The sequence below is a fragment of the Eurosta solidaginis genome, chromosome 2, assembly GCF_040869045.1.
Source record: "Eurosta solidaginis isolate ZX-2024a chromosome 2, ASM4086904v1, whole genome shotgun sequence".
Lineage (NCBI taxonomy): Eukaryota > Metazoa > Arthropoda > Insecta > Diptera > Tephritidae > Eurosta > Eurosta solidaginis.
This window is the reverse complement of record NC_090320.1, coordinates 54,950,924-54,973,961: the sequence shown is the minus strand read 5'-3', so window position 1 is coordinate 54,973,961 and position 23,038 is coordinate 54,950,924. Positions and strand designations below refer to the sequence as shown.

General features: G+C 34.9%; 2 pseudogenes; both read right to left on the bottom strand.

Moving 5' to 3' along the window:
• Positions 1-14,574: 14,574 nt before the first annotated feature.
• LOC137242135 (uncharacterized) lies at positions 14,575-21,242 on the bottom strand (annotated as a pseudogene).
• A 228-nt stretch (positions 21,243-21,470) lies between these two features.
• Positions 21,471-22,581, bottom strand: LOC137241515 (uncharacterized; annotated as a pseudogene).
• Between the last annotated feature and the right edge of the window lie 457 nt (positions 22,582-23,038).

Below are 23,038 nucleotides of genomic sequence, written 5' to 3'. Positions count from 1 at the left end.
TGTTTTAAAAATAATATTAATGATGGGATCGCAAGTTGTTGCATATGCAGTGCTCGGTTGAAAAACAACAGAATTTTCAACTTAAAAGCGCATATAAAAAACGTGCACAAAGTAAGTACAAATGACGACTTAAGCCCAAACGCGTCGACTAGTGTTCCACCAATAATGCGTAAGAAAAAAATAAAGATAGAAATCAATAAAAAACATAATTTTCGGTCATATGTTGGGCTTGTGACAGAAAATAGTGTGCCATTTAATCTTTTGAACGCGCTAAACTTGCGAGCATTTGTTGATCCGATTTGCGAGGGACTCTCAGGAAGCCTTAGTAAAAAGATTTGTTTAAATGCAGATAATTGCAAAAAAACATTCAAATTAGTTGCCGAAAACATTAAAAAAGATATTTCAAGTGAAGTTAGAAACCGGCTGTTTTCATTGAAAATTGACAGTGCTACGAGATTATCGCGCAATATTTTTGGCATCAGTGTGCAATTTATCAAAAACAATGAAATAAATTCGAGAATGTTCGGAATGGTGAATTCGAAGGAAGTCGGTTCAATCACATCCAGAAACTTATCGATTGAAATACTTAAAACTTTAAGTAAATATAATATTTTATTGAACCAAGTAGTATCCATTACTTCTGACAATGGTACCAATATGATAAAAGCTACGAATATACTGTCCCATTGTATTTCTATAGATGATTGCAATGAAGATGATGAGGAGTTGACAAACGAAGTTTACATGCAAGTCATAAATTCTTATGAAGATTTTCCAGATATCCGTGTTGGCGATATACAAATTTGTCGATGCGCTGCGCATACAGTTCAACTTTGTGCATTAGATGTTACTAAAATCGGTGAAATTCAAAAATATGTTTTAAGCTGTCGCAATTTAGTTAAATTTTGTCGAAAAAAATCAAATGGCTGCCGGGAGGTTTTAGAGCTCAAGGAATTAAGAGTTGCTCAGTTAGACACGCCCACTAGGTGGGGATCAACTTACCAAATATTAAGTGACTTAAAAGCAGAAAAAGATATTTTAGTTAATTTGGAATCACCAAAGAATAAATCAACTGAAGAAAACTTTGAAAATAACAAGGCATTATGGGATTTTATTGAAGGGTATTGCGTTGTATTAAACCCCTGCAAAAAGCTATCATAAAATTTCCGGAAAAGCAATTGCATTATGGCGATTTTTATGCGCATTAGCTGAAATGCAAACTATGTACGCAAAAAATCGTAGACAATGAGGAAAATACGAGATCGTTTGTATATAAAGTAGGAAATAGCATTTTGCAAGCACTCGAAAAGAGGAGCAAGAAACTTATGTCTAACGATAGTTTGCTGGCCACGCTCTTCCTTGATCCTCGATTTCATCACACATTACAGATATCTCAAAAATATTATGCCATTTCTTATTTAAAAAAACTATGGTATAAGATGAAACAATTTGATACAGATGCACAACTATCACCCAGAGTTTCCACCATTTCATTTGACCTTGAAGCTGCTGATGAAGATGAAGTACTTCTAAATACATTTCTGAGAAATGGATTGCTTGCCAGTGAATCAAATAATATGGTTACAGATGTAAGCACAAAAATTCAAAACTTACATCTTCCGTTTATGGCAAGTGATGGAAACGTACTGAATTTTTGGAAAGAAAGAGCACACAGCGACCCAGAATTATAAGCTCTTAGTAAGTTTGCTTCGCTATACCCCCAACGCAGGTGAAAATAGTTTAAATATTTTAAACCAATAACAGTAACACAGTCTTTTTTTTTTTTGATTTTAGGTCACAATCGAGCGAGCTTTTTCTATTTTGAAAACAATATTAACAGAGAATAGAAATCGGTTAAGCGAAGAAACTTTGGAGGATATATTGTTGGTTAAACTAAATTCATCACACCTAGATGATGCTATAAAGAATTTGTTATTATTCGAAAATATGGAATAATACTAAATATTCTTGTAATCCATTAAAATTTTATTTTATTTTTTTTACTTTTGAACTACATACATATTTAATTATTTTTCTGTTATCAAACAATGTTACACAATAAAATAATCAATGAATAACGCTGGATCACAAATTTCTTTTGCCCCGAACACAGTTGCTTTCCCTTGCTGTGTAGCTCACTGCTGCTGAAATATGTAAGCCAGCATGTGCTTGTGCTGATTTTATTTCAAATTGCCAGCTATAGCAAACAATGTGCGCTGTCGCCCTGTCGTTTGCTGTCGCTTGAACTCATTGTTTTCTTTTCAATTCAAAGCCAAGCACAATGTGTATTGCTGCAGTTTCCTCGCCCATGCAAGCACAGCAACAGTACCATTTTTAATGCTTTTGCTAATTTTGCTGCAGCATTTTAAACCCTGCTTTAAAATTGTTGTTAATTATAATAAAAGTTTGTCATTGATATACCATAACTGACTCTTATAGTCCTATTTTTATCCTTTCCACAGTAAGCTTGCACCTGTTTTTGGCCATAAAGTGTGGTTCAATTGAGATATTGCGTTGAAATTTGATACACCGCTTTCTGGTGAATAAGAAGGATCCTGTATGCAAAAAAATGTTGTATTTGGATGAGCCGATCCACAATTATAGAGCTTTTTATAAACTTTTATTGGACTAAAAAATTAAAAGTCCGGAAATGATTATTATTTTATGGTAAAAGCAATAACAGTTTGGGTACCTGGTTACAAGTTAATATTATTATTTTTATACCTTTCATGAACATGAAATGGTATATTAACTTTCGTCCGATGTTTGTAACGTTGAGAAATATAGAAGATAGACTCACCATTAAGTATACCGAATTGATCAGGGCGACGAACTGAGTTGATATAGCCATGTCCGTCTGTCCGTCCGTCCGTCTGTCTGTTTTAACGCAAACTAGTCCCTCAAATTTTGAGATATCTCAACGAAATTTAGCACAAGGATGTATTTTTGTATTATTATAGAAATTTGTCAGATCCGGTAGGATCGGACCACTATAACATATATCTCCCATACAACCGATCGTTCAGATAAAACGATTTTGATCATTCTTGCCGCAATGTAGAAAGTATAAAAGTGAAACTCTGTGATATATATTCTAATATATCATAGAAGATATGCTGAAAAAATCACTTTGATCAGAGCTATATATAGTTATATCCCATACAACCGATCGTTCAGATTTTTGGCCATTTCTCTCTTAGTTTCGAAAATAAAAACATGAAATTTGGTGATATATATTCTAATATAGTGACACGTGATTTTTATATATAAAGATTTATCTTAAAAGTCGTTTAGGTATGTACATCTGTTCACTTTATATTTTTTATCTTATACATCCGACTATTTGGAGATTACGAACGGGATAAAATTATGGTTCAGCCCCATTCATGGAAGGTATGAAGTTTTCGGCACACACATTAATTAACCCGTGTTAAATTAGTATTAAATATGCTGTAATTAAATACGGTCGATATTTTTTAAAATACAAGTGTAATAAATTAAATTAACCGTTACTAAACTAATTTCAAATGTTGTACAATTTAGTACGGTCTCGTTTTTGATTGGGCTGAAAAGGTTGGGCTAGCTTAAGAGACCTGATTATTTTACACGAATAGAATAGCCTTTTCAACTCTATATTTTCCAGATAAACTTACTGTCTATTTCGTCGCCCCGCTACTTAAATCTCTAAGAGAGGATGAGGGCAGTATTCTTTAGAGAGGGCAGTCGAAACCGAGCTAGTTTCTTTATTATTAGTAAACAGTATCAGCTTCGTGTTACTTAAGTTATCATTGATGCTGCTTTTAGCTGTCCACCAACCACTTAAATTTCCTTGGTATTACCAATTAGCCCAACGAAAAAGCTACTGGAGATACTTGTTGCAGGGCCAAACCCGTTCAAACGGTATTGCGCCAATTAACATAGGAAGTTGCAAATCGTAAAGCCTCCGAAGCACGCCTCCAGTATTTCACTTGAATGTTGCAAGTAACACATCTAATAGTGAGCTTTGAAAAGATCTCGTTCAGTGCAATGACCCACAGATGTAGCAACCCCTCCCAGAGGAGTTCGTGTGTTTTCGAAGTGTGTAACTTGTACAGAACCCCTGTTAGTTTGCATTACCCTATTTTACAGCATTGATTGCGTTCCTCGACAGATATGTCCGCTCTTATTTCTATACTTTTACAGGCTCCAAGGTGATATCGTCATGGACCGGTGATTTATTTAGCAAAAACCGTCTGTTCAGAATTTCGTTATGCTCTTTTTTTTGAGCTCTTTTGCCTCATTATGTAGATGGTGTTCAGGAGCCTTAAGAAGACATTCCGTGGCAATTCTAAGTGCAGCATTTTGACAGTCCTGCAGTCCTTTTCCAGTGACCGCTTTTAAGACCAGTCAGTCTGGCACGCGTAGAACATGAGCGGACCGCTAATTGCTTTGTACGTGGTTAGCAACATTTTTTATCTTTTCCCCAAGTGCCGGAAAGCGACTTGAGGATTTTGGTGCGTGTTCACACTTTTGATAAAATTTCGTGGCATGGTCCTTGAAGGCGAACGAAGTGTTATGGAACGATACCCCTAAGATCTTTGGATGACTGGCAGTTGGTAGCGTAATACCATCATTGTGAGCGTCCAATATGTGCGTCATCTGTTCCTTCCATGTCGTAAACAAAGTTTTCGTGGATTTTGTCGGAGATAGAACAAGGTGGCGCGAGGTAAAGAAACTAGAAGAACTATAAATCTATCTCCCCAAAACCTTTATTCTAGAAACTAATATCGTAAATGCGATGCCGATATATTGTTGTCCTATTAACGGCTTACTATCGATTGCGCATTAGTATCGTCTAGTTTTGGCTTGATATCGACGAGTTACGAATGCATCATCGGTATCGCATTGTAACGAATTTACTGCAAATCCTCTTATTCGCAACCTTCTACTACCGTTCGTATCGCTAAACTTTTCAATAAATAACTCCAATATTTAATAATGCAAAATGGCCTTTATTAAAGTACTTCACAATAACAGTGATACTTCACAACCAATAGCTTGCTTAAATGAAACTGATTCTCGCGCCTCTACTGTTGCTGCTTTTATACCGTGTGATTTCCTCGTTGCATCTTCTAGGCGCTTTCAGAATTTGCTTAGTTTCTGGTATATAATTATAACTACAGATGCACGTGTGTAGCTCTCATATGCGCGTGTATTTGTGAGCGACAATTCCACAATTACAATTGCATACTTTTGAGAGCATCTCAGATAAGATATCTGCATGTGTTTGTGCGTTGCTTCTCCGCTGAGTGTACGTACATATGTGTAGACATAATGATTGATTCGTTTATGTAGATACCTAATCAATGATTTATGGATGTGCATATAAGTCACTCTTAGCATCGGTTTAGAGATGATAGTATCCCTTACTTACTTACTTACTTAATTGGCGCTTAACCGTCTAAACCCTTAGTGTTGCTAATATTCGTCACAGTATTTATCGGTATATGCTTTATTAGAAACATATAAGTCGTCGTTAGCAAAGCGATATTGTACCGATAACATATTAGTAACACTGCGATAAGAATTAGATAAATTTTCGATAAAAAATCGATATTTGATAACATAATGATAACTTTTCTATAAATAATCGGTAAATTTTCGATAGTGAATCGATAACTTGTCAATAACAAGTCCATGCTTTCTGATAAGTAATCGATAGCCTTTTATTGAAAATTAATATCACGCTAAAAAAATTGGTAACATTCCGATAAACAAATCCTTCCTTTCCTTTCCTTTACTTCACTTGTCTTGTTTTAATTTGCTTTCTGTTTTCGCTCATATCTACGCTACGACGTTCATTGTTCCCAAATTATGCTACATTGTGAGGTCCTCATGGACCGGCGAGTTCAATCTAACCTAAACATGCGACAGTGTAGTGACTACGTTAACGCTTTACCTTCTGGATTCGCACATACCGTGAGCAAAAATGTTTACACATCAAAATTCATTTTAAATCATATTGGGACAAATTGTTCTAGTGGCCATGAAACGGTTAAGATCTATCTAATGCTGGATTACATTTGTGGATATTCATATGCAGCACAGCCTAACTTGAAAATTATGCAACTATACATTTTCCGTTCCGTGTTTGAATTACAAAAAAAAATTGATTTTATATTTCTACACACATACATATGCACTTACAATATATATATACACCCAATCGCATATTACACTTAACCTTACCTAGTAACTTACTTTCCTATATTTTCCACATAAATGTCTAACATTTTTCTACACCACACTTACATTCACATACACAGCAAGGTGCTTCAATGAGAAGAAAAAGAAGAAGAAAACATGGAAAAAAACTGACTCAAAGAATTTGCGAATAAAGCAAATTTACACGTTTTTGATCTTAATCTCATTCAACCTGCAATTTGGTTTGGTTTGATGTTTCGTGCTTTTTTCCCACTTTTTAAACCAATGCTTTTTCACAATTTTTATGTAATAATTTTTGCAGTGGTTAAAGATTTTTATGACTTCGGATTACTTATTTAATGAATCCAAGATATTTTGGGATTTTAATTGGTTTTTCATTCTTTTATGTGGTAAGATTTTTTTCGTGAAATTAATAATGATGTTGTTGTTGTCGAAACATAGTTTTCGAACACTGTTCCCTCAAATTTAAATTAGTATAACAAAAGCTTAATTAGAAGTGATTGTGAAGAGGTTCTTCATGGAATGCAGAGGGGTTGATAAAGGCAATACGAAGCTTTATAGCTTCAGAGCTTCCGCAATCCAATTGTCAACCTCTCCTACGCGATCGGAATCCTGTCACAAATATGAATGTATTATACACATATTAAGCCGACGAGGCTCTCCTCATGGTATTGGGGTGGGGGGACGGCCTAGAAAGTTTAATGTCGGCGTATTCATCGTTTCCGAGATAGTCGGGATAGTACTTTAATGATGCGTTGTCACAGGAAGGTACCAAATCTACATATATAAGACTAAAGATCATCAGCATCAATAACACTCCCCAAAAACCATTGGAGAGTGTCTTTATAGTTAATACAACAACAAATCTAACATGAGTTGATTCATAACGTTTCCCTGGATAAATAAGAATTTAGCACGTGACTTGTAGTAATTGTACAGTTGACTGACGTTGAAATTCTTTGCGAAACTTACTTTTCATTCAGAGTATAAAATTTATCAGGTTAGGTAAGATTGAACTGGCCGGTTCGTGAGCACTTCACATAGGCTGAATGAGATCATAGTGACAAACTTGAAAACCCGTATCAAAAACCACGACCTATGTTATAAAAGAACTTAGCACTCTTGGCAACTTCTAGCAGATTTCTCAGTCCTATCGTGCGGCCGCCGTGGTGTAGTGGTAGCGCGCTCCGCCTACCACACCGGAGATATCTGGTTCAACTCCCGGACAAAGTAACACCGAAAATTTTGAAACAAGTTTTCTCAATTAGAATTAGTCGCCCGTTGGCAGTGACTTCGCAAACACTCCGAGTGTATTTCTGCCATGAAAAGCTTCTCATTGACAACTTATCTTCTTTGCATTCATGGCGTTCGGAGTCGTCATAAAACATGTAAGTCCTGTCTCGCCAATTTGAAGAAAAAATTAAAAGGAGCACGACGCAAGTTGGAAGAGAAGATCCTCCTAAAATCTCTTCGGAGGCTATCGCGCCTTACATTTTTTTGTTTTTTATAGCTAATATATCCAATCTTCGTCTGCTATAGTCTTAGCATGGTAAGCGTAAGGCAGGAGCACAAAATGAGCTCGATAGGTTGCTACTCCTTTCCGCACTTCCTAATTTAAAAGCATGTGACACCAGAAGGCGGTTTCCGAATAGTAGAATACCCATAATGAGCCTACAGTCCTGTATTTTTATACTCAGTTGAGCAGAGCTCACAGAGTATATTAACTTTGATTGGATAACGGTTGGTTGTACAGGTATAAAGGAATCGAGATAGATATAGACTTCCGTATATCAAAATCATCAGTATCGAAATAAAATTCGATTGAGCCATGTCCGTCCGTCCGTCCGTCCGTCTGTCCGTTAACATGATAACTTGAGTAAATTTTGAGGTATCTTGATGAAATTTGGTATGTAGTTTCCTGGGCACTCATCTCAGATCGCTATTTAAAACGAACGATATCGAACTATAAACACGCCCACTTTTTCGATATCGAAAATTTCAAAAAATCGAAAAAGTGCGATAATTCATTACCAAATACGGATAAAGCAATGAAACTTGGTAGGTGAGTTGAACTTATGACGCAGAATAAAAAACTAGTAAAATTTTTGACAATGGGCGTGCCACCGCCCACTTTTAGAAGAAGGTAATTTCAAAGTTTTGCAAGCTGTAATTTAGCAGTCGTTGAAGATATCATAATGAAATTGGGCAGGAACGTTACTCTTATTACTATATGTATGCTTAATAAAAATTAGCGAAATCGGAGAACGACCACGCCCACTTTTTGAAAAAAAAAATTTTAAGTAAAATTTTAAAAGAAAAGTTAATATCTTTACAGTATATAATTAAATTATGTCAACATTCAACTCCAGTAATGATATGGTGCAACAAAATACAAAAATAAAATAAACTTTCAAAATGGGCGTGGCTCCGCCCTTTTTCATTTAATTTGTCTATGATACTTATAATGCCATATGTCGGACAAAACATTACCAATCCTTGTGAAATTTGGTAGAGGCTTAGATTCTAGGACGACAACTGTTTTCTGTAAAAAGGGCGAAATCGGTTCAAGCCACGCCCAGTTTTTATACACAGTCGACCGTCTGTCCTTCCGCTCGGCCGTTAATACGATAACTTGAGCAAAAAAGCGATATATCTTTAATAAACTCAGTTAACGTACTTACCTGGACTCACTTTATATTGGTGTAAAAAATGGCCGAAATCCGACTATGACCACGCCCACTTTTTCGATATCGAAAATTACTAAAAATGAAAAAAATGCCATAATAATATACCAAATACGAAAAAAGGGATGAAACATGGTAATTGGATTGGTCTATTGACGCAAAATATAACTTTAGAAAAAAACTTTGTAAAATGGGTGTGACACCTACCATATTAAGTAGAAGAAAATGAAAAGTTTTGCAGGGCGAAATCAAAGCCATTGCAATCTTGGAAGGATAACTGTTCGTAGTATTACATATATAAATAAATTAGCGGTACCCGACAGATGATGTTCTGGGTCACCCAGGTCCACATTTGTGTCGATATCTCGAAAACGCCTTCACATATACAACTACCACCACTCCCATTTAAAACCCTCATTAATACCTTTAATTTGATACCCATATCGTACAAACACATTAAAGAGTCACCCCTGGTCCACCTTAATGACGATATCTCTAAAAGGGGTCCGCCTATTGAAGTAGGGCCCACTCCCTTTTAAAATACTCATTATCACCTTGCGTTTGATACCCATATCGTACAAACAAATTCTAGAGCCACCCCTGGGCCACATTTATGGCTATATCTCGAAAAGGCGTCCACCTATAAAACTAAGGCCCACTCCCTTTTAAAATACTTACTAACACCTTTCATTTGATACCCATATTATCCAAACGCATTCTAGAGTCACCCCTGGTCCACCTTTATAGCGATATTCGCAAATGGCGACCACTCATAGAACTATGGCATACTCCCTCTTAAAATACTTTTTAATACCTTCCATTTGATACACAAGTCATACAAACACATTCCAGGGTTACCCTAGGTTCATTTTCCTACATGGTGATTTTCACTTATTTTGTCTCCATAGCTCTCAGCTGAGTATGTAATGTTCGGTTACACCCGAACTTAGCCTTCCTTACTTGTTAATGATAAGTGTAGCTTTTTAAGTGCAAGGTTGTTAGACCTGCACATGATCTTCGACAGTTTGCAGCCCCGCGCTTGTGCACGCGCCTTTCCTGCTTGTTCTATCATGTGCAACTCTCGCCTTTTCTTAATCCGATTCAATCTTATTGTGACGTCGAGGGATGCGCCCCTTTCAGCTAGTATGGGCTTAATCTGTTAAAATACCCAGACCAAAGTCGGGCGAAAGTAAGAAACAGCTCCCTGGGAAGTGTGCGTTCTTCTTCTGCGAACTCTGGAAATGCGGGTTTTATAACGAAATTCAACGTGTGTTACTTTTTGTAGAAAGACACAGACTTTTCTTGGGTAAGTTTAGGGGCCAGCACATATTTCTTTAGATTGATATTTGCCTCTTATATTTGCCTTATGTTGTCTTTTGCTCTACTTAGTCTTTCATACAGAATAAGGACCAGAAACTCTGGCTTATTCGAGCTCAAGAATTATAAGCGAAGATATAGTGAAGCTCTATAACCTGAGTTAAGACTCGAATGTGTCGTAAACGCTGATGAGCTCATCCGTTTACGGCTTTAACATATCACACTGCAAATTGTTCGGGTGTAAGTAATGTTCCCATAACATTTACATTGAAAAATTCAAATTTTAAATCTGTGAATTAATCTAATGCACGTTGAGTTGAACTTAAACTTTACTTCGTCCATCATCAAAAACGTTTAAAGGTAATCGCAATAATCCCACGACAAAAAACTTGCACTCTCACTACTTTTGCCTCGCATGCACATACGGACATAGGAACATATACATACATGTAAATTTATAAACAAAGAGATACTTTATATGAGAATGCGTGTATATGTGTGTGTGTTAACTCGCAGCATTTCTTGCCTGCAACCATAAATAAATTATTTAAGCTATTTTACTTGTAACAATGTACAGCGTAGAAGCTAAATATTTTAGTAAAAGATTCCAGTAATTCACTTGAAATATGCAACATTCAGTTGATGCCACACTAAGGAAGGTCGAAAGACTTAAAATATTGCGTTTGTTGTCTACGCTGTATGATGTTTAAGTTTCAATAACTAAGATACTCTTGCTCCAAATGCCATATACACACAGCGAAAAGACCACCTAAAATGCCCTGTAAATCAGAACAGAGTTTACCGGATTTCTCTATGATTTTTTTCAATAATATGCCCGTCTTGTTATGACTGGATATCTCTTTTTATTAAAACTGAGTAGATAATCTACAAAACTCAAATGAAAACCTTTTCAATAAAATTAAAATGATTACTCGTAGAATTTAGATGAAATTCTTTTCAGTATAATCTAGTAGATAACTTTTAAAATTAAGATGAAACCCCCTTTAATATTGTAACGAATATTAGCAGCACTAAGGGATATTATCATCTCTAAGCCAATGCTAAGCAGTGACTTGATGCACATCAATAATTCAATCATTATGTCTACACATATGTACGTGCACGCAGCGGAGAAGAGACACGCAAACACATGCATATATCTTATCTGAGGTGCTCACAAGAGAGGGCAATAATTTGTGCAAGTATTACTCACGCGCATATGAGAAGCTATAAACGTAGTTGTGGCTGGTGATTTTGTAGCTGATAACTAACTAGTAAGTTCTAGAATGGGAAAGCCTGGAAGTATGCAACGAGGGAATCAGACAGTATAAAAGGCGACAACGGTAGAGGTGCGATAATCAGTTTGATTTAAGCATTCCATCTGTCGAGCAGTAGCAGTCTAATTTTTAAAAAGTATTTTAATGAAGGCCATTTTGCATTATTGAATAGTGGAGTTATTTATTCAACAGTTTAGAGATTCGAACGTTAGCAGAAGATTGCAAATAAGGGGAATTTCAGTAAATTCGTTAAAATATGTTTAAGAGGGGAATCTAAATTTTCATTAGAAATTCCTCCTAATTACAATAAGCCGATGATCTTATCAATTTGAAATGATTGACACCTAAATTCAAATACACTTCTTTCCAAAAATAAATAAATACCACATTTTATTAAACTGTTTTTTATTTATATAAATGAACACGTTTTACGTATAATTATAATAAGTTCAGGTACTTATATATTATAAAAATATACTATACATATTTGTTTATAATTTCGAATATATGTAAAATACAATAGAAAAACATTTGGTTTTATTTTTTCAATAGGCATTGAGCTCATTAAAGACTTAAAAAAAATTTTTTTATGGTTCTTATAATTCTAACAGATAATTAAGCGTCGTTTTTTCAAAAACGTAAAAAATGTATTGTATAAGGTATAGTATTTTTTAAAGTTCATATTTGTTTTAGTCTTAAACTTTTAATTTTCATTTTTATGTTTCTTATACTTCTAATAGAAAATTAATCGTCGACCTTCGAATACTTTTTGACTCTTATAACTTAAACTCCATTGTTTAAAACGTAAAAATTTATTGGCGGTCCATCTAAGGAATCAAATTTAATGATAGTGTAATTATGTGTTTCACTTCCAACCAAATATGATTGAAATCTCTCAGAAAAATTTAAACAAATATGATGTTTGACTACAATATTTACATTATTTTCTTTTATTAAAAAATGGAATATTTCGTAAATAAGAAAAGAATCTTCAGTAACTGAAACAAAATGTCCAACTTGGAAAGCTTTCCCTCGGAAAATAACGGCATTTCTTCTTTCATATACATTCAAATCGGATAAATTTAATGATGGAATGTAAATTTCCTTTTGAGTTTGCTAATCTTACTGCTGATTCTTTTCTAGAGATAAAGGAAATTTACTCTGGACGTTATACTTCTGGCTTATTTTTTATGAATTTGGTGTTCAGCTTCAAATCTGAATGTCCATAAGCATTTAATGGGTCCTAGTTTCTTAACAATAGTCGGGTAATGTACAAGATTGTGGTGTTTGGGTTTTAAAGTATCTTTAAATAAACATTGATATAGTTTTTTGTGCTCTTCAATCAATATTTGAAGTTTAATCAAAATATCGTCATCAAAATTTGGCAATAATACATAGTAAATTATTTTAGTGAAAAGAATTAAAAACTTATAAACAGAATCTTATCCCCCGAATGAGTAGCACAAAGTGAGAGAAAGTTTTCACTTGCTTAGCGCTCATTAAAATTTGAGTTCTTTATATGATCTTTTTTTACAGGAGGAGAAACATTACCGATTACTGTTTGTTCATATTGAAACATTTGCTTCCGGGAATTGAAAGTTTCCAAAGTGAAAAATTTTTTTTCGTATATTAAATAATTTAGTAATTTACTAAAATTGTATTTGCATAAATCATGCATGATATCGCATGATATGTTATCGGTGACATGAAAATATGGAAGAGAATTGAATATAGAATTTTTTTTAAAAGCAATTAACGCTGGGTCATTTAATGTAATATCAAGTTCGTAATTAATATTATTTCTTAAAGAATCGGGATATTCGATACAATCAACGCGTGTTTCGTTCTTGCTGCGTTTGCATACTCTACAAAAAGAGTTTTATGAAAATGAGCTATTGTATCCCAAATCTGTGTTGGGAGCCTAAGTTGTCACCTAAAATTTGAACAAGCTGCACATAAATTTTGAAGTTTTCACTTCCTATATCAATATTCAAACCATCAACATATAATTTTTCGAAAATATCTATTAGTGGAGTGAAGGCAATATAAATACCATACTCAGATATATCTGTACTTTTCATAAATTCGCATACAAGTACATTCACGAGCCTTCCAGCTTGATAATTAGGGATTGTCAGAAAAGTGTAATAGATTCCACATATTTTTTGTTGGCAGGATTTTAAGCCTAAAGGATCGTTGATCTCAAAACCGTCCATGTACAAGAAAAGTCGTATTGCCCACTTGTTTTCATCAAATTTCGCCATTTTCCACAAATCTCCATATTTATAAAGTTGCAATAAGAAGTAAATTGTGATATGATGCCAACATTAGCAATAATTTCTTCCCATATCGCTTCACTTTCAAAGAACTTTTTAATTTGAAAAGGTATGTTAGTCAATACTATTTCTGCCTTAGCGCTAGTCAAAGTCGGATTATTGTTTAAAATAATTCCAGACAGGTCAATGCTAATTACATATTTTTACGGATGTTTAAAATGCTTCAAATTCTATTCTTTAATAAATTTATATTCAGAACCCACGTTTAGAAACGGTTCAGATATGTTTCGAATTATTTCTTGAGATACAACTTGATTTTCATAATTTTGAGTTAACGGGTTAATAATTTCAGCTATTGGAGCCGTAATACGTTCTGTTACAGATTTTTGAATATTGAGAGTGTCTTTTCTCGAAAAATGTGGATAATTGTGAAGTACAAGAGTAAATGCAAGGATTGAATGCTTGAATTTTGAAAGACATGTAAGTTGAGACTCATCAGGGCATTGTAAATGTGTAACTGGCTCTTGTGAAAACGAAGTTTGATATATAACTGACTCTTGTGAAACTGAACCTTGATTTAAAATATTATTTTCTGGGGAAGAACAATAAGGTTTATGTTTCCCTAAGTGTTTTTGATACCTATACATATTGTGAAATATTTGAATGCAATATTGCTCATTGCAAACAAATTTCGCTATGGGTGGAAGCCCATGATCTTTTTTTAAATGGCGGATAAGTAAATATGAAGTTAAGTGGTGTTTCTTACATAAATAACAAGCAAATTTTGGCATTTTTAACAATTAAGAAAAGAAAGGATTAGTTATCTAATTCGCTAAGTAAATTTGAAACTGAAGGAAAATCTTCAGATTTAAGACCAAAGAAGTATTGTTCTAAAACTACCCAAACTTGCTTGCTATTATGGGAATATTCAATTTGGAATACATAACCTAGCTAAATAATACAATCGACAAATTTCTATAAAGTTGCGCACTTCCACTTAAGCCCGTCGCAAAATATAAAAAATTGTAAAGTCCTCACCCACTGCAATGATGTGAGGTTGCAATGGCTGCTTTCTACTCGCGCACTGCTCAATTTTAGCCGAAATTTTTGGCAAAATATCATTTGGTGTAGTTGCAAGTGTTATAGACTCCGATTGTGCATCAGCAATCGTTAGCTTCTGGGTTTTACTCTGACGCTGTGGTTGAAGAACAGCATGGAGCAGTAACAACACAATACAATATTTAGAATCTGAAAAAAAAATTTATTTAAATTTATAAAAATTTAAAATTTTATAATTTTGATGCTTTCTTACCGTTTGATAAATCTTTATAATAGAGTTTCGGAAGTAGTAACTCTCGGCTGGCTTGGTCTTTTACTTCGGCATTTAACACTTTGATCCCCGCGTGCCCACCAGTGGTAATTTTTTTTCTGCACCAGTGGACCTCGTGCTGACGAAGGGTTGTACTTTAGTTGACAAGCTAAGACCAAAATTTGTTTACTTAGTTTTATTGATTTTTTGTAATTGGGGTGACCTTGTGATATTTATTTTTGATAAATCAAATGTATTTTTGTTGTTGGTAATCTGTTTTTTTTTTGTGACCACCGGTGGTCATGTTGTCCCTGGAAGTCAAAATACATATTGGGTCCAAGTGGCCACCAGTGGGCATACTCTAATTTTATACTTTTATGTATTTAACATTTTTATTTTTATATTTTTTTCATTTATTTGTTTTACAAATTTAATTTAAAATGTCTAGAAAACTTTTAACACGTGATGACATTGCTGCCGAGCTAGAAAAGTCGAGTGTAGATGAAGTTACAGGATTTTCAGATGATTCATTTGTTGATAATGACTTTGGGCCAGATTCTGAAAGATCTGGTTCAGAATGTGTGTCTTTGGGGACGACGATAGTGATGAAGATATAGCAATGGACTTGAATGAAGATCCTGACGAAGAAGTTCCTCTTGCAAACTTGATAAATAGTTAAACATGGGGGCCTGTTGGAGGAGATCGGTTGACGTTTGTTGATTCTCCGATCTGTACAGGCGTGAATCCTGATGTTGTTGATATGATGCGACCATAGACATCTAGATATCCCCAAAGACACACATTGTGAGCAGTGTGAAGAAGCAATGTGTTTAGTGTGTTTTCAAAGCCACAGATAAATCATTATTAAATTTATTTTTTATTTTTTTTTCTGAATAGTTTTGGAATAGTTATATTCATCTGTTTTTTTATATAATATACTTCTTACTTTTTAAGTCCTAAAATGAATTTTTTAAAAAGTTATATTGAATTGGACTTGTTTTCGTCGAGAAAGTTTTTTTTGTAATGCTCTACAAGCAACATAAAATATATGTAAATCAAAAGAGTTTGATTTGTGAATAAAAATGTATATATAATGAAAATTATATATTGTACAGTAAATTAATTCAGTTCAATTTTAAGTAGAATAATATTTAAGACAAGTTCAGAGTCAAATTAAAGATTTAAGTTTTGTAAAATACGGCTGATACTGCTGATGTTCGGCTGACCACTTATCTCTTATGACTGACTGTTTCGTTATTCGTTCTCTCTCTCTCTTCTCATGTTTTACGACGTAGGGTTGCCTTCTCACAGTGCATGCATTGGGATGCCAGATTACACTCGGCCATCCTGTTCGTCATCTGTCCCAGATGACTCCTCTACACCATCGTCATCATCGCTTTCATTAATACAACTGCAAAGCTTTATGTTGTCAGCGCTTGTTGATGTTTTGTTAGGACCAATAAATTCTGCTGCTTTTTGTACATCGTATCTGCCGTTTCGCTTTACTTTCGTTATCTCGTAAGGTCCGGCATACTTCCTACCCAACTTTTGCCCCGTCTTAAATTGCGTGACCTTAATGGCTACTAAGTCATGCAATTGGTATCCGTGATGCCCTTTACGTTTCTTGTCGAATTCTTGCTTATATTTTTCTTGCGCCTTTTCGATTTGATATCTTGCTTCTTGCCTTATTTTGTTACGCTCATCTTGTAAACTCGATACCAGTTCATCTTTCAAAATTTGCATCAGTTCGAGATCGCATTCATTGCGCATTTTTACACCAAACATTATTTCGAAAGGACTGAACTTTGTTGACGAATGAATGTGTGAATTTATAGCTTTCTGCACCTGCGATGTGTATTTATACCATTTCGGGGGTTCTGCGGCTGAAATTTTTGACAAAACCGATAGTATGACTCTATTCGTCCTTTCGATTTGCCGATTTCCCCTCGGCACTCCTGCTGTTGATTCTATGTGTTCGATTTTGTTCTTGGAACAAAAATCTTTAAATAAATTTGACGTAAAAGCTGTGCCTTTGTCACTGATAATGCGTAATGGATTACCAAATAAAGTGACCCAATCTTCCATGTGCTTGACAACTTCCTGCGCATCTGTTGACTTCGTTGGGTATATCCACGTATACTTGGAAAACCCATCCACTATAGCCAATATATATTTATAGTTCTTTGCCGTTGGATCTAGTGTACCTAAGTGATCGATGTGAAGTGTGGAAAGTGGAGTATCGCCCTTGTCGATGCAGTGTAAAAAGTCTTCCTGCTTGCCCAACTTTCTGTTACGTGTAATACATTCAATACAATTTGCGATGTATTGATTCACCTTCTTCTCTAAGTGTGGTATGTAATAACCCTGCCTTATCCGATGCATCGTATTTTGAGTACCCATGTGTCCGAAGCAGTGAGCTTTTGCAATAACCTCTTTCTCCATGAGTTTAGGCACTACCAACAAATGTTGCCCTTCAACTTGCTTGTATACTAAATTATTTCTTATTTGATAGTCTTTATACTGATGGTGTTTCAGAATTTCCGCAACTGCTGTTAAATGTTCGTCTTTCTGCTGTGCTCGGCGTATTTGTGCGTGAATCTCTGACACTACCATCATGACAGGAAAACGACTTAAAGTATCAACGTGCTTCATCCTGTTTCCCACACGATGTTCTATTTTATAGTTGAAGTCTTGAAGATACACCAACCACTGTACAACCTCACGTGGAACATCTTTCTTCTTCGTGGTGTGTTTAAAAGCTGAACAATCAGTAACCAGATCAAATTCTATACCCATTAAGTAATGACGTAGTTTTTTCGTTGCTAGATAGGCTGCCTTTACTTCTAAAATGTAACTATGCAATTTTTCCTCTTGTTGCGATGTCTTCTTGCTCCAGTAAAACACTGGGTGCCACCCGTTTCCGTGTTGTTGTAGCAATGTGGCCCCAAAGCCATATTTTGATGCGTCAACGTGCAACTGTGTTTTTAAGTCCTGACGAAAAATTTTAAGTACTGGCTCTTCCAAAAGAGCTGATTTTAATTTCTCGAAAGCTTGTATCTGTTCATTCCCAATTTTAAACTCAGCCTCTTTTTTCAACAACGATGTCAACGGTCTAGCGATTACAGCATAGTTATGAACAAATTTACGAAAATAACCCGTCAATCCGAGAAATGCCTGAACACCTCTAATGTTTTTTGGCAAAGGAAATTTCTTCACAGCTTTTACTTTCTCTTGACTTGGCCAGACCCGCCCGTCTTCTATCTCGTGACCCAAAAAAGTTACTCTTTGTTTTAAAAATTGACATTTTGTCCAGTTGATTTCTAAACCAAACTGCTCAGCTTGCCGCAGAACGCGATCAATATTTTCTAAACACTGCTCTGCCGTGTTTCCAAATACTACGATATCATCTATGTAGATTTCCATGATGCCTTCGTTTATCAGTTGCTGAAAAATATGATTTACATAACGTACAAATACTGCTGGGGAGTTACAAAAGCCGAACGGTGCTTTATTAAATTCAAAAAGGCCCTCTTTTGTTGTAAACGCTGTATACTTTCGGCTTTGTTCTTCAACCTCAACGTGGAAAAACCCGTTCTTAAGGTCCATGACCGAAAAATATCTGGCACTCTGCATCTTTTCGATCACCTCCTCTACTACTGGTACTGGAAATCTATCTTTAAGGACAAGAGAATTCAGCTTGCGAAAGTCTACGCAAAGCCTGTAGCTACCGTCTTTCTTTTTGGCCAGTACAACTTTACTTGCAACATCAGAGCATGACTCCCTAACAATTCCCTGACGCAGACATTCGTCTACTTGCTTTCTTATAAATTCTCGTTCACTCGCTGAAACCCGACTGGGGTTTTCACGAAAGCTGATTGTACTTTCATTGGGTATAATACATAGTTTTATAGGAGAACCTTTTGGATTACTCACCGGCTTATAATTTTTTTCAACTTCATAACAGCTGCATTGTATTTTTGATCTACATTTATTTCTACTTCATTACAAGCTACGTTAAAAATATTGTAACCAGCTTCGCATTCCTCTGGGTTTTCGTCTAACCGTGAAAACTTGAAGTTGCCACCATTTATAGTGACCACAAACTTTTGTAAAAAATCATATCCAACTATCATATCAACGCTTAGTTTGTTATCTTCTACGACTAAAAATGTATGTGTGGTAATTAGCTCATCAACCTGAACCTGTGTTACTATTTCACCCAATGCTGACGTAGCAACGTTACCTAATCCAAATAGCTTTACAACGCACTTTTGTAGTTGCTGATTTTTAAAAATTTCCACGTATTTCCTCTTGCGCCAGTGTCTATCAGGCAAGGTACAGAAATACCTTTAACTTTAGTTGTTTTGGTACGTGTCTGATTTACCACCATATTGACAGTAGGCTTGGCATTTGTACACTGCTTCGCCATGTGCCCTACGCAATTACATTTGAAACACTTTGTTTCTTCTTTGCACTCTGCCCTTTTATGTTGAGCAGACTCACAATTATAGCAGTGCGATTGTTTACGCTCCACCTTAATGTCTTTCTCCGATTGTTCGCGCATAATTATTTGTGTATTTTGTCGGTGTCTGTTTGATGAACCATTTTTTATCATCGTTTCTACTAATTCATACCTTTTCCGTAATTCTTTAAACGTCGTTGAACTATATAGAGGAAATTTCAAATCGTTTCGCACATCTATGCCATCAACTATGTAACTTATGACAGCCTCATCTTCTATTTCTCCAAGCGCCGCAATTTTTCGCATTTGCAAAACATAATCGTGAAATTTCTCAGAAGTACGTTTTTTTCGACAGCGCAGCTGCTTATGTATTTCAGCGCTACTCAACTTCTGCTCGAATTCTTCTCGTAATGCTGCGCACAACGATTCGTAATCATAAACAGTGGTGGTTTCTAAGAACAATTTTGCCGTACCTACCATTTTATTACGAGCATTTACATATTTTTGTCTTGCACTTAATTCGTATGCTTCTGCGTTATCATGGAAATTGCGTATCCATTGATTAACTGGTATCGAAATGCCATCGAAATCCGGTATAATTTTAGAAAAACTTTCCACGGTAACATTATTTTTGCTTTTGTTTTTATCGTCTTTTTCTAATTTTTCAGCGAGTACTTTGATTAGTTCTGCCAACTCACTAGAACGTACATATGTATTTTCATCGTCTGATTCAAAGCCGTTGCTTCGTTTTTCTCGTTCGTTGTCCATTGCTGCTTCAACTGCGCTGCTGCCTGCGCTGTTGCCTGCTCTGCTTGCTACACACGGAGTAGATTCAAGTATGTTACTGTTGCCCTGCGCGTTCAACTGTTCGTCGTTTTCGTCTTTGTCACCTACTTTACGCCGTTGTATTTTGAAAGTGTCGTTCGCTTCGCTTTGGATACACACTTGTTCACTTTTTTTTGTGCTCGAACTTGGTTTCTTGTTCTTCCAACGCTGCTTTTTATTTGAACGTAACATGCTGCTTCACCAGAAATTTGTCTGCTTGGTTGAGCGGTTGAGCCCCCATGTAAATCAAAAGAGTTTGATTTGTGAATAAAAATGTTTATATAATGAAAATTATATATTGTACAGTAAAGTAATTCAGTTCAATTTTAAGTAGAATAATATTTAAGACAAGTTCAGAGTCAAATTAAAGATTTAAGTTTTGTAAAATACGGCTGATACTGCTGATGTTCGGCTGACCACTTATCTCTTATGACTGACTGTTTCGTTATTCGTTCTCTCTCTCTCTTCTCATGTTTTACGACGTAGGGTTGCCTTCTCACAGTGCATGCATTGGGATGCCAGATTAAATATATTTATCTAAAATATATATTATATTTCTTACTTTTTAAATCATAAAATTAATTTTTCTAACCTAAATTTAATTCACTATTTTTTAGGCTTTGGCACACGAAATTATAAAGTCCAATTCAAAAAGGTTTACATCCTGGGACCGAACTAATTTTATAGTGCAGAACGTTTCCACCCGTGATCACATTGTCGGTAAATAAAACACGACCTATGACCACGGGTGGTTACCTTGCCCCAAATCGTGAAAACATTATTGTCCACCGGTGGGGCACGCGGGGCTCAAAGTGTTAAGATAGGAAAGATTATTTTACAAAAGTTGTCCAGTTTTAAAAATAGCTGGTTTCCAATACCTGTATGCATTATATTTAAATCAATATCAACCTGTTATACATAAATAATCCTTAGTTGTTGTTTTTAAGCTTAATGTATGAAAACATTTTTAACTCAATTTAAAAAAATTTTAACTTATTAAATATTATGAGAAAAAATTTAAACAACGCGACATCGAAATGGTCAACTGATATCGTGTTTTAATTTTTCCCTAAATATTTAATATATTTAAAAAAAAATTTAATTAAAAACACTGAGCTATCGCCTTTTTCTTACCAATTCGTAACCGTTAAAATCATTGTAGCGCGGCCAAGCTGCCGGCAAATCCGATAAAGAGCGCTTACACTTATTTCTAAAAATACATGTATCTGCCCAATATTGTTTGACTTTCTCCCAAATAGTGCAGTTTTGGGCTAGCCAACATTGTTTTTCCAAAACATTATCTGCAATATAAGAATTTAAATATTGTTAAAAGAACAAATTCTTAAAAAGGTATTAGTAAGTATTGCATACCATCCAAATTATCTTCATGAGCATTTTGCGTATCAGAAATGACTTTATTTTCCAATTTTATGGCTTTGGCCGAACAGGAGAACAATTTTCCACTCGTATTCTTTTTCCCCTTTTTCCTTTCCAAAAAGTAAAACTCCTAAAATATAAGAATAACCAAAGATGTTTGTAAGTTTTTGATAGTTATCATCGAACCCATGCAATTACCTTGTTTTCTTTTGGAAATACCGCAACAATTTCATTGGCCCACTTCCTCATATCTGAGTATTGCATTTTATGCCCCAAGGCAGTATAATTATCCACTATACAATTAGTAACATTTTTCTGGTTTCTACTATCCAGGTAACCGTTTTTTTCGTGCAAAGTTAAAACAAGTTGACCTTTTGATGTTTTTTTAACAACTCCATAAGGTTCAAACAGCTGGAATTTTCAGAACAAGAAGGTGTCGTACTGGATTCTCTTGATTTAGCGGAGGACAAATCCTCAGAAATTTTTTCGAACCATTCCAGAATTTTGTTGTTTGTCGCTAAAGTCTCTTGGTCACAAATAAATAGAATTGCTTTAAAAAAAAGAAATCAGTATTATATTGTTTAACAATAAAACAAACAACTTACCTTTCGTTTTCGCCACTCTCTCAAAATTTGATGCGCTCTCCGAAATATTTTGTTTCCAATCGATCAAAAAAACGTTCAACATCTTCAATTTCACTTTTCTCGAGAACGAAAAGGGAATTAATTCCGCGCTCAATTAGAATTGTTACAACCTAATTTGACAATCCCCAAGATTTAAATAATTATAATATTTCATCATTGTCTTGGCTTGGTTGGGATGAAACAAAAATATCGCTTTCTCCATACATATCTCACAAACTCACTGAAAATAAACAAGAAAAGGTACACATGTATTGCACCATCAAAACTGTTGTTGTTGTTGTTGATACAACAACAACAACCATCAAAACTAAAACGTAAGTAATCACTGCACTATATTTTATTATTAATTAATATAATTCATCCACTGTTCACCGCACTATATTGAATTATTATTATATAATTTACTTACCTTTTAGAACGCCAACCAGAAAACTCAGAATATTTGTGAACACTTCTCATCGAAATCAAAAACTCAACTGGCACCTATTAATATAAGAGCAATTAAAATATGGCACGTGTTATTTGTGAACATGCATTCGCACGTATTTAGCTTCATAAGAAAGTAACGGGAGAAAAAGAGTATCACTGTCGCCAAAAATAAGAAGTTTTCCTTCTTAATAAATTCAATAAGGTACATGTAAAAAAAGAAGATGACCTTATTGA